Below are 10,863 nucleotides of genomic sequence, written 5' to 3' on the forward strand. Positions count from 1 at the left end.
GAAAATTCTATTTCCTCAAAAAATTTAAGATAGAATTATCAAGATCCAGCAATCTGACTTTTGAGTATATAGCCAAAAAAACTGAAAGCAAAATCTCAAAGAGATTATTTGCACAACGTATTCAAAGCAGTGTTATTCACCATAACGGAGAGGTAGAAGCACCCCAAATGTCTACTGATGGACGAACAGATAAAAAAAACATGGTCTGTCCGTACACAGAATTCAGCCTTTTAACAGAAGGAAGCCCAGGGCTGCCTGGGTAGTACAGTCAGATAACCCTCGACTCTCGGTTTTGGCTCAGGTGGTGTCGTGAGATCAAGACCCGAGTTGGGCTCCACGCTCATCCTGGAATCTGCCAGCGTTTCTCTCTCCCTCTCCCTCTGCTCCCGCCTGCTATGTTCTCTCTCTCTCTCTCTCTCTCTCTCGTAAATAAATAAACCTTTAAAAAAAAAAAAAAAGAAAGAAACCCTGTCACACACCTCAACATGGATGAAACTTGGGGACATTAACCTCAGTGAAATGAGTCCATCACAAAAGGACAAATACTGTAAGATTCCACTTACATGAAACAGCGAAAGTAGTCAAACTCCCGGAGACAGAAGGTAGAGTGTTGCTGCCCAGGGGTGGCGGAGGGGGAAGGAGAGGGAATGAGGAATTGGCTAATCATATAGTTTCAGTTTTGCCTGATGAAAAGGTCTAGAGACGGACAGTGCCCGTAGTTGCAGAACAATACGAGTGTATTTAATGACACAGACTGTGCTTTAAAATGGTCAGGATAGTAGGGGCGCCTGGGTGGCTCAGCAAGTGAAGCCTCCAACTCTTGGTTTCAGTTCAGGTCATGATCTCAGGGTCGTGAGATTGAGACCCACCTCGGGCTCTGCCCTGAGCATGGAGCCTGCTTAAGATTCTCTCTCTCTCCCTCTGCCCCTTCCCCCTGACCCACCTTCTCTCTTTCTCTCTCAAAAAAAAAAAAAAAAAAAAAGTGAGGCGCCTGGGTGGCTCAGTGGGTTAAGCCTCTGCCTTCAGCTCAGGTCATGTTCTCAGGGTCCTGGGATCGAGCCCCACATTGGGCTCTCTGTTCAGCAGGGAGTCTGCTTCCCTTCCTCTCTCTCTGCCTGACTCTCTGCCTACTTGTGATCTCTCCTTCTCTGTCGAATAAATAAATAAAATCTTCCAAAAAAAATTATAGTTGGGGCGCCTGGGTGGCTCAGTGGGTTAAGCTGCTGCCTTCGGCTCAGGTCATGATCTCAGGGTCCTGGGATCGAGTCCCACATGGGGCTCTCTGCTCAGCAGGGAGCCTGCTTCCCTCTCTCTCTCTCTCTGCCTGCCTCTCTGCCTACTTGTGATCTCTGTCTGTCAAATAAACAAATAAAATCTTTAAAAAAAATTATAGTTAAGATGGTAAATTTTGTGTTACGTATATTAAATTAGAATCAAACAAATTCTGGTATATATACACCATGGAATATTACTCAGCCCATAAAAAGGAATGAAGCCCCCATACTTGCCACAATGTGGATGAACCTTGAAAAGTTGACGCTAAGTGAAAGAAGCCAGACACCAAAGGCCATGTATGTGATGAGTCCATTTATAGGATATATCCAGCTCAGTTAAATCCACGGACACAGAATCCAGACGGGTGGTCACCAGGAGTACGAGGAGGAAGGACTGAGAAGCAACTGTGTAACGGGCACAGGGCTTTATTTTGAGGGAACACAAATGTTCTGGAGTGAGACAGAGGTGGTAGTTCTACACTATTGTGACCTTACTGAGTTCCACTGCCTTGTTCACTTTAAAGTGGTTAAGTTTGGGCACCCCAGTGGCTCATTGGGTTAAGCCTCTGCCTTCGGCTCAGGTCATGAAACCAGCATCCTTAGATCGAGCTCCGCATCGGGCTCCCTGCTCAGCAGGGAGCCTGCGTCCCCCCCACCCCGCCTGCCTCTCTGCCTACTTGTGATCTCTCTGTCAAATAAATAAATAAAATCTTTAAAAAAATAATAAAGTGGTTAAGTTTATGTTACAGGAAGTCACCTGCAAATGTGTCGGTAGGCTCAGAGGTTGTCAGAAATGAGCAGATTAACAGGTATAGACCCTAGTGGTGTTTTGCCAGCATCCGTTTCTCTTTCAAGGAGTAGGTCCCCACTTTTCTTTTGGGGAACCACTCCTCTGTTACTCTCAGTGTGTGGTTTAGGTGGGGCTCCAGGGATGGTCACGTGACCGGAGACTGGTCAGTCAAAGCATTGCATCCCTCTGGCCTGGCCGTGGGCTCAGGGAGAGATGCATAGGTGACCAAGCCAGGCCAGTGAGACTCTGTTTGGGACCTTGGGTTGGACCACTGGGAAGAGAGAATCTCTCTTCCAGCCCATGCTGCTGAAGAGAAGGCATGTCAGCCTGGCTGCAGGAGGTCACCTGTCCCCAAGACAGAAGAGGCTGCTTGAGAATGAGCGAACACAGTGGAAGGTGGCTCTGAGAGAGAGAGAGAGAGAGTCATCATGACATGATGACATTGACCCTGTTTGACCTCTGGATGGAGCCAAGCATGAAGCAAGAGCTACCCTTGGACTTTGCAGATACATGAGCCAGCGAATTCCATATTGGACCTGTGCCTGTTTATTTTTATTTTTTTTTAAGATTTTATTCATTTATTTGACAGACAGAGACCACTAGTAGGCAGAGAGGCAGGCAGAAACAGGAAGGGAAGCAGGCTTCCTGCTGAGCAGAGAGCCCGATGTGGGACTTGATCCTAGGACCCTAGGATCATGACCTGAGCGGAAAGCAGAGGCTTTAACCCACTGAGCCACCCAGGTGCCCCGTACCTGTGCCTGTTTAAATTGGGGGTTGTTCACTTGCAACAGAAAGAGTCCTTAGTTAATGTGGATGATCTCCTCATCAAAAAGGAGATAGAAGGGGCGCTGGGTAGCTCAGCGGGTCAAAGCCTCTGCCTTTGGCTCAGGTCATGATCTCAGGGTCCTGCGATTGAGACCCACATCGGGCTCTCTGTTCAGCGGGGAGCCTGCTTCCCCCCACCCCCTCTGCCTACTTGTGATCTCTGTCTGTCAAATAAATAAATAAACAAACAAACAAACTTTTTTTAAAGGGAGCTAGAAATAGAAACCAGTTCTCCCAAATCATGCTGAAACTCAGTGAAGCCTCATTCATTCAGACTTTAGCGCTATCAAATTAGCGATTATTCAAACTGGAATCTTTACCATCTTCATGAAAAATGGCTTGCTTTGTGTCTTTGTGCCCGCCAAGCCCACAGCTCCCTAGGAAGCCCTCAGGAGTCCACCTCAATCCATCTGACAACCAATCCACAGACTTGTCAAACCACCTGTGAAACGGACCCAGCAAGTGCTCGCTCCCCCAATGGCCGGGACCAATCAGATCCACCGTCTAGAATCTGCCCTGGTCTACCAGGAGAAACAGGCAGGTGTACATGTCAAGACCTGATACAAAAAGGAGAAGATGCAGAGAGAGTGCATAGGGGGCACTGAGAGTCTTGCCCAGGCTGAAAATCAGAGGCACTGGGGAGTCTGCGTCAACCTTTATATAGAATAGAGGAGAAATGGCCCATCACTAGTGCGGAAACAACAGGGTCACAGAGAGAAAGAGGCACCTGGAGAGACAGAGGCCACGGACCACCAGAACTGACCTCCTCCCATCAGGGCTCCAGGTGGGGGCCACGCCACCAGCATCCTTTCACCAAATACTTTGTCCTTGACGTGACCGTGGCGCCTCTCTGTACCATGAAACCCCTAGAATCTGGCCAATTTATTTTTATGTTAATCAGGATTCTTTCAATTTCAAGAGACTAAAACCCAATGTAAACCAGAATCTTGGGGGAAGAAAAAAAAGTAATTAGTTTGGGTCCTGGGTCGTCCGTGCAGGTGGTTGGCTTCAGAAGGGTCTGGATCCAGGGGCAAAAGTGGCGCCATAAGTATCTGTCTCCCTCCTGCTTCTCAGCTTTGTCTGCCTCTGAGCTGGTTTCAATCTCAAGTAGACCTTCCCTTTATGTTGCCGGAAAGCCACTGTGGCAGCAGCTTCTAAGGAAGCCCTGGTGATCCCACCTCCTGGTATTCATGGCCTTGTATAATCCCTTCCCCTTGAGTAACCCAATTTTAGCGAATAGCACACAGCAAGGCCCATGGAATGTCACTTCTGTGATTAGGTTACAGGAGATTGTGGCTTAGGGCTTGCTAGCGCACACACTCTACAACCTTCTCAGCTTGCAGCCTTTCATGCAATAAGCTGCCACGTGGAAAGGCCTATGGCAAGGAACTGAAGGCAGCCTCTGGCCAACAGCCAGTGAGACTCTGAGGTCCTCCATCCAATAGCCCCACAAGGAACTGAATCCTACCATCGTCCACCAAGAGAGGTTGGAAGCCGCTGATTCCCCAGTCAAGGCTTCTGATGAATGGGGTGTCCAGTTTCTGGTTCAAAACCTATGTGGGGCATACCGGGCCTGCCGGAGGTAATGAGTGACAAAGGCTTTGGACCTGGCAGGGCTCAGAGGGGAAAGCTGTCCTCCCCACACCAGCCCTGGGGCACAGCAGGCACACGGCAGGCTCTGAAGGGAGACGCATCAAGGACTCATACCCTTCTGACCACTCATGCTCTTGTATGCATTTGTATTCTGAGGCCTGGCACCTTTACTCCCGGGTCTCTTTATCTGAGGTCTTGGGCAGAGATCCTTCTCTAGCTGCCTGCGCCAAGGACGCCTTCTGGAGGGAGGACAGGACCTTGAAGACACGTCCCCCACTCTGCCTCAGGACCAGTGATTGTCCACTCCACTCCTGCTCCCTCATCCTCTGCATCACCCCCCCCCACCCTCGCCAAGCTCTAGGATCCAAAAAACCACTGGAGCCTTGTCTTTGGGGTTCTCTCAACAGCAAGATGACCCCCCACACCTGTGCTGATCGCTCTGTGGCATTCCATGGGGGAAAATGCAATGCGGAGAGAAGGTGCGTTCGCTGGGTTCAGCCTCTTGTTTCTACCATCACCCTTAGATGAGAGGTTGAACGCGTTCTTTGCCAGAACTCTCTCTCAGCCCGACCGGGCTTCTGACAATGAGACCCAGACACATCTGACAGCTTGAGAGGCCCTGACTCACAGACCTCAGCTTGGGCATGCCCAGCCCCTCCCTGATCCACAGAAACTGTAAGATAAGAAATGTGCATTGTTTTACACCACAAAGTTTGTGGTCATTTGTGGCACAGCGATAGATAACTGGTAATAGCCGCCTTCGGCATCAGGCTCACATTCGTTTGGGCTGGCAGCCCCAGCAGGAAGAAGGCTCCCGTTGCTGGACACCTCCAGCGGCATCCAGGGACGACTCCCCGCGAATCTGGACTGGGTCGTGTGGCCAGCCCTCACGCACTCACCTCTGCCGCCCCTGGGTCCTCACCCCCCGCCGCAGCTCCATCCCAATCATGTTTTCTTAGGGTTGGGGGCAGCTTCAAATGAGCCCGAAAGAAGAGAAATTGGGACAAGAAAATCAAGAGATGTCCTCTGCAGGGAGCGAATGAGTAACGTACACTCTCATGGAGATTAACCAGCTCAGGACGAACCAATGTGTAAGCTCTGTTTCGGCAAGTGCCTCGAGTGAGTCCACATCTCATGCTAATTACATATGCTATCAGTCACCTTTTTAGACTCCTTCTCTACTTAACAAAATTTTATGAGCTTACTAGAATGTTTTGCATGCTCTAGAAATTAAGAAACTATATTTATGGGGCCCCTGGGTGGTTCAGTTGTTAAGCTTCTACCTTCGGCTCAGGTCATGATCCCAGGATCCTGGGATCAGTCCCGCATCAGGCTCTCTGCTCCTTGGGGAGCCTGCTTCCTCCTCTCTCTCTCTGCCTGCCTCTCTGCCTGCTTGTGATCTCTCTTTCTGTGTCAAATAAATAAATAAAATCTTTTTTAAAAATTAAAATAAAAAAATAAAATAAAACACACGGGCCTAGAGTTTATTTTTACTTCCCCGACTCATTTGAATTAGTTTTCGCTGTTCAGGAGTCCAAGGAAAGGGAACAGAGAGAATAGGGAACAAAAAAGGCTCAAACGATTTTTCTTTGGTTGAGTCACAGTCCCAGAAGGGCAAATGTCACATTTACAGAAACATGTATATTCATCTTCATCTGTTTTGCCATCAGATGAACCCAGTCAAGGTTACTAGTTGCTTTGAACTCAAGGATATTGATGACTTGGGGGTTTATTTCCACTTTTCCGGTGGGAGGGTTGAGCTCGACAGATGGAAGATACTTCAGGGAAATACAGCATCTTATTTGCCTTTATAGTGAGTTGAGATATAAAATCACAGTCAAGGAGGGCACCTGGGTGGCTTAGTCGTTAAGCATCTGCCTTCAGCTCAGGTCATGATCTCAGGGTCCTGGGATGGAGCCCCGAATAGGGCTCCCTGCTCAGTGGAAGCCTGCTTCTCCCTCTCCCCCTCCCCCTGCCTGTGTTCCTTCTCTCACTGTGCCTCTCTCTGTCAAATAAATAAATAAACTCTTTTAAAAAAATCACACTCTGGGGCGCCTGGGTGGCTCAGTGGATTAAGCTGCTGCCTTTGGCTCAGGTCATGATCTCAGTGTCTTGGGAACGAGCCCCGCGTCGGGCTCTTTGCTCACTGGGGAGCCTGCTTCTCTCTCTCTCTCTGCCTGCCTGTCTGCCTACTTGTGATCTCTCTCTCTGTCAAATAAATAAATAAAATCTTCAAAAAAAAAATCACAGTCAAGGAATGTCATGGGACACGAGAACAGTGCAGATCTCACATATCTTACCTAGAAGTTAGGATCTAATGTCAGTGTGGAAATCCAAAAACAGGGGTAAGCCCTCAGGCTGACTTTCTTTCTTCCCTTCTCCCTCCCTCCCTTCCTTCCTTTCTATTTTATTTATTTATGATGGAGAGAGAGAGTGAGAGAGGGAACACAGGTAGGGGGAGCTGGAGAGGGAGAAGCAGGCTCCCGGCTGAGCAGGGAGCCTCCTGTGGGGCTCGATCCCAGGACTGTGGGATCATGACCTGAGCTGAAGGCAGACAGACACTTAACCGACTGAGCCATCCAAGCACCCATAACTGGCATGTTGGCTAACTGGTTAACTGACTTTCCCGTGTTGTAGTGTACAATAGAATTTCCTTCCTTTCTGAGGCTGAATAATATTCCACTGTTTGTATATACAGCATTTTGTTTTTCATTCATCTATCAGCGGACATTTGAGGGCTTCCACGTCTTGGCTACAGTGAACAGCGTTGCTATGAACATGAGTGTGCAAATCTCTTTTTGAGACCCTGCTTTCAATTCTTTGGGATATATATACCCAGAGGTAGGATTACTGGATCGTGTGGGAGTGCTATGATTTGTAACTGCTTGAGGAACGGTCATACTGTTTTTCATAGCGATTGCATCCTTTTACAGGTCCCAGCAAAAGTGCATGAGGGCTCCAGTTTCTCCACATCATCTCTAATACTTGCTATTTTCTGGGGGAGGGGGGAGGGTTGGAATAGGCTCCTACTGGGCGAGGTGCTATCTCATCTCATTGTGGTTTTGATTTGCATTTTTCTAATGATTTGTGATGGTGACCATCTTTTGATGTGCACAACAAGGTGAATGTGCTTAACGTTTCTGAAGTGTACATATAAAAATAGTTAAGATGGTCAGTTTTATGTTATATGTTTTCTAATACACTTATAAAAATTTTTTTAAAGATTTTATCCATTTATTTGACAGACAGAGATCACAAGTAGGCAGAGAGGCAGGCAGAGAGAGGGGGGGAAGCAGGCTCCCTGCTGGACAAGGAGCCTGACGCAGGACTCGATCCCAGAACCCTGGGATCCTGACCTGAGCCAAAGGCAGCATCCCAACCGACTGAGCCACGCAGGTGTCCCTATTTACTTATTTTAGAGAGAAGGAGAGAGCATGAGGAAGGGAGGGCCAGAGGGGAGGGAGAGAGAATCTCAAGCAGACTCCACACTGAGCAGGGAGCCCGACTCAGGACTCAGTCTCACCACCGTGAGATTAGGACACGAGCTGTGACCAAGAGACAGAGGCTTCACTGACTGTGCCCCACAGGCTCCCCTCTCTTCAGTTGCTTCTCTTCTCTGCCTCAAGGTGCAGCCTACCTTTTGGGGGCATCTTCACCTACGTATATGTCAGATCACAGGGTCCACGGCTCTGGTCTTCAACATCTACCTCCTTAGTGACGTCATTTTCTTTTTTTTTTTTTTTTAAGATTTTATTTATTTATTTGACAGAGAGAGATCACAAGTAGGCAGAGAGGCAGGCAGAGAGAGAGAGAGAGGAGGAAGCAGGCTCCCTGCTGAGCAGAGAGCCCCATGCGGGACTCGATCCCAGGACTCTGAGATCATGACCTGAGCAGAAGGCAGCAGCTTAACCCACTGAGCCACCCAGGCGCCCGTGACGTCATTTTCTCATGTGCTCTTTCCCAGCCTGCATTCCGGCCTTTTCTAACCAACTACAAGATAAGGCCTGGGTTCTGGGTCAAACACACTTGGATTTAACTGCTTCCAAGCCACAAGATCTCTCTGAGCCTCAGTTCCCTCCACTGGAAAATGGGAATGGTATATAGTGATGACCCTTAGCTGTTAGCATGGAACCTGATAAAGAAGAGAGCTGAATAAATGTCACCACGCCCCCTGGGACATGCAGAATATGCATGCATATTATTTTATTTTATACTTCATTATATTTTAATCACATGAAGATATATTAATAAAATATAATGTCATAAATGTGTTATATTAATTATACTATGGCTCATAATAATTTATGGTCCCTGATCGTTAGAATTATAAAAATTATGGTTTCTCTATATTTTATATGTCAAATAATCAGTGTCGTCAGACTGATTTAGCTTAGTTTAGTTTCCTAGCTTTGAAACCTTTCTTGCTAGTCAAGTTTTAAGAAGTATGTTCATTGTTTTAAAAGGGAAATTTGCAAAAATATAATTTAAAACAATTGAGTCCATTTTGTGGGAAGTGAAAGTCCCTGTAACAAATTTTAAATTCTGTATTCCTCTCTGAAGAAAACCACATTTAACCATTTGTTATTTATCCTTCCAATTATGCATTTACATGCATATGCATTATAGACAACATATGAAGATACAGCTTTTCTTTAAACCACAGATAAGATCACATAGTCTATATTCTTAAGACACTTGCTTTTTTAAAAAAAAAAAAGATTTTATTTATTTTATTTTATTTATTTATGTATTTTTCAGAGAGAGAGAGAGAGCAGAAGCAGGCGGAGGCAAAGAGAGAAGCAGGCTCTCCGCTGAGCAAGAAGCCTGACCTGAGTCTATGGGAGTGGCTTAACCAACTGAGTCACTCAGGCATCCCAAGACACTTGCTTTTTAAAAAACTCTTTACAGGGGCACCTGGGTGGCTCAGTGGTTTAAGCCTCTGCCTTTGACTCAGGTCATGCTCTTGGGGTCCTGGGATCAAGCCCCGCATCGGGTTCTCTGCTCAGCAGGGAGCCTGCTTCCTCCCTGATCTCTGCCTCTCTGCCTACTTGCGATCTCTGTCTGTCAAATAAATAAATAAAATCTTAAAAACAAACAAACAAACAAAAGACCCTTTACATAAAGTGTGTAAATCAGTGGGTCTTTGTATATTCACAAGTTGTACAACCATCACCATAGTCCGATTCCAGATCATTTTTATCCCCTTGAGACTAACTCTGTGCCCAGGGAGAGTCCTCCCCTGGTCCATCCAGCCCCTGGCAACTACTAACCTAGTTTCTGTCTCAGTGGATCTGCCTCTTCTGGAATATTCATGTAAGTGGAATCAAACAACATTGGCCTTTTGTGTCTGGCTTCTTTCACTTAACATTTCTAATATTCATCCACATTGTAGCATATATCAAGACCTCATTCCTTTTTTGTGGTTCATTTAGAAATGTTTTTTAAGGGCTCGTGGGTGGCTCAGTTGGTTAATCGTTAGACTCGTGATTTCAGCTCAGGTCATGAACTCAGGGTCATGGGGTCTACCCCCACGTGGGGATCTACACTCAGCACGGAGTCTGCCTGAAATGCTCGCTCCCTCTGCCGCACCCTCCACTCACACACATTTCTCTCTAAGATAAATAAAATCTTTTTAAAAATGTTTTTTAAGTGGTGCCTGGGTGGCTTAGTGGGTTAAAGTCTCTGTCTTCGACTCAGGTCATGATCTCAGGGTCCTGGGATCAAGCCCCGCATCGGGCTCTCTGCTCAGCAGGGAGCCTGCTTCCCCCCCCGCCCCCCGCCCGTCTGCCTCTCCACCTACTTGTGATCTCTTTCTGTCAAATAAATAAATAAAATCTTAAGAAGAAAGAAAAAAAAAGAAGAAGAAGAAGGTAGTTTCTGGCAAAGAAGAACCATCTGCCAGATTCTAGAGTTTTGTGAGAAGAGTTTCCAGAATAAATTCTCTCCTGAGGTTTCCATTCAATGTCCACTTCGGTTGGGGCCAACACTCTATTTGTTCACTTGCCATTTACTGAAAACCTCTATTATGCAGCAAGCCTCATGCTAGACCCTGGGGACACAGAAATAGATGAGACTCTGTCTGTACCTTCAAGGAGGCTCCAGGCTGGAGTGGGAAAGGCAGTCATGGAAAGCAATGATTACAACTCAGCGTGGCAAGGGCTAAGATATCAATTTCTGCAGGGCGCTAGGGGAATGCAGTGGAAGGGCACCTGCACCCCCTGAATACATCACGGAAGACTTCCTGGAAGAGGTGGACACTTGAACTTTAAGCATTGCTGGCAATCATCCGGATGAAGGAGGGAACAAAGGGCAGCCCTTGTAGTGGAAAGAGAAAGAACATGGTTGAGGGATAGAGAGGTGTAGTGAGAACATGGTTTGGTT

Source organism: Mustela nivalis, assembly GCF_964662115.1.
Source record: "Mustela nivalis genome assembly, chromosome: 14".
Taxonomy (NCBI): Eukaryota; Metazoa; Chordata; class Mammalia; order Carnivora; family Mustelidae; genus Mustela; species Mustela nivalis.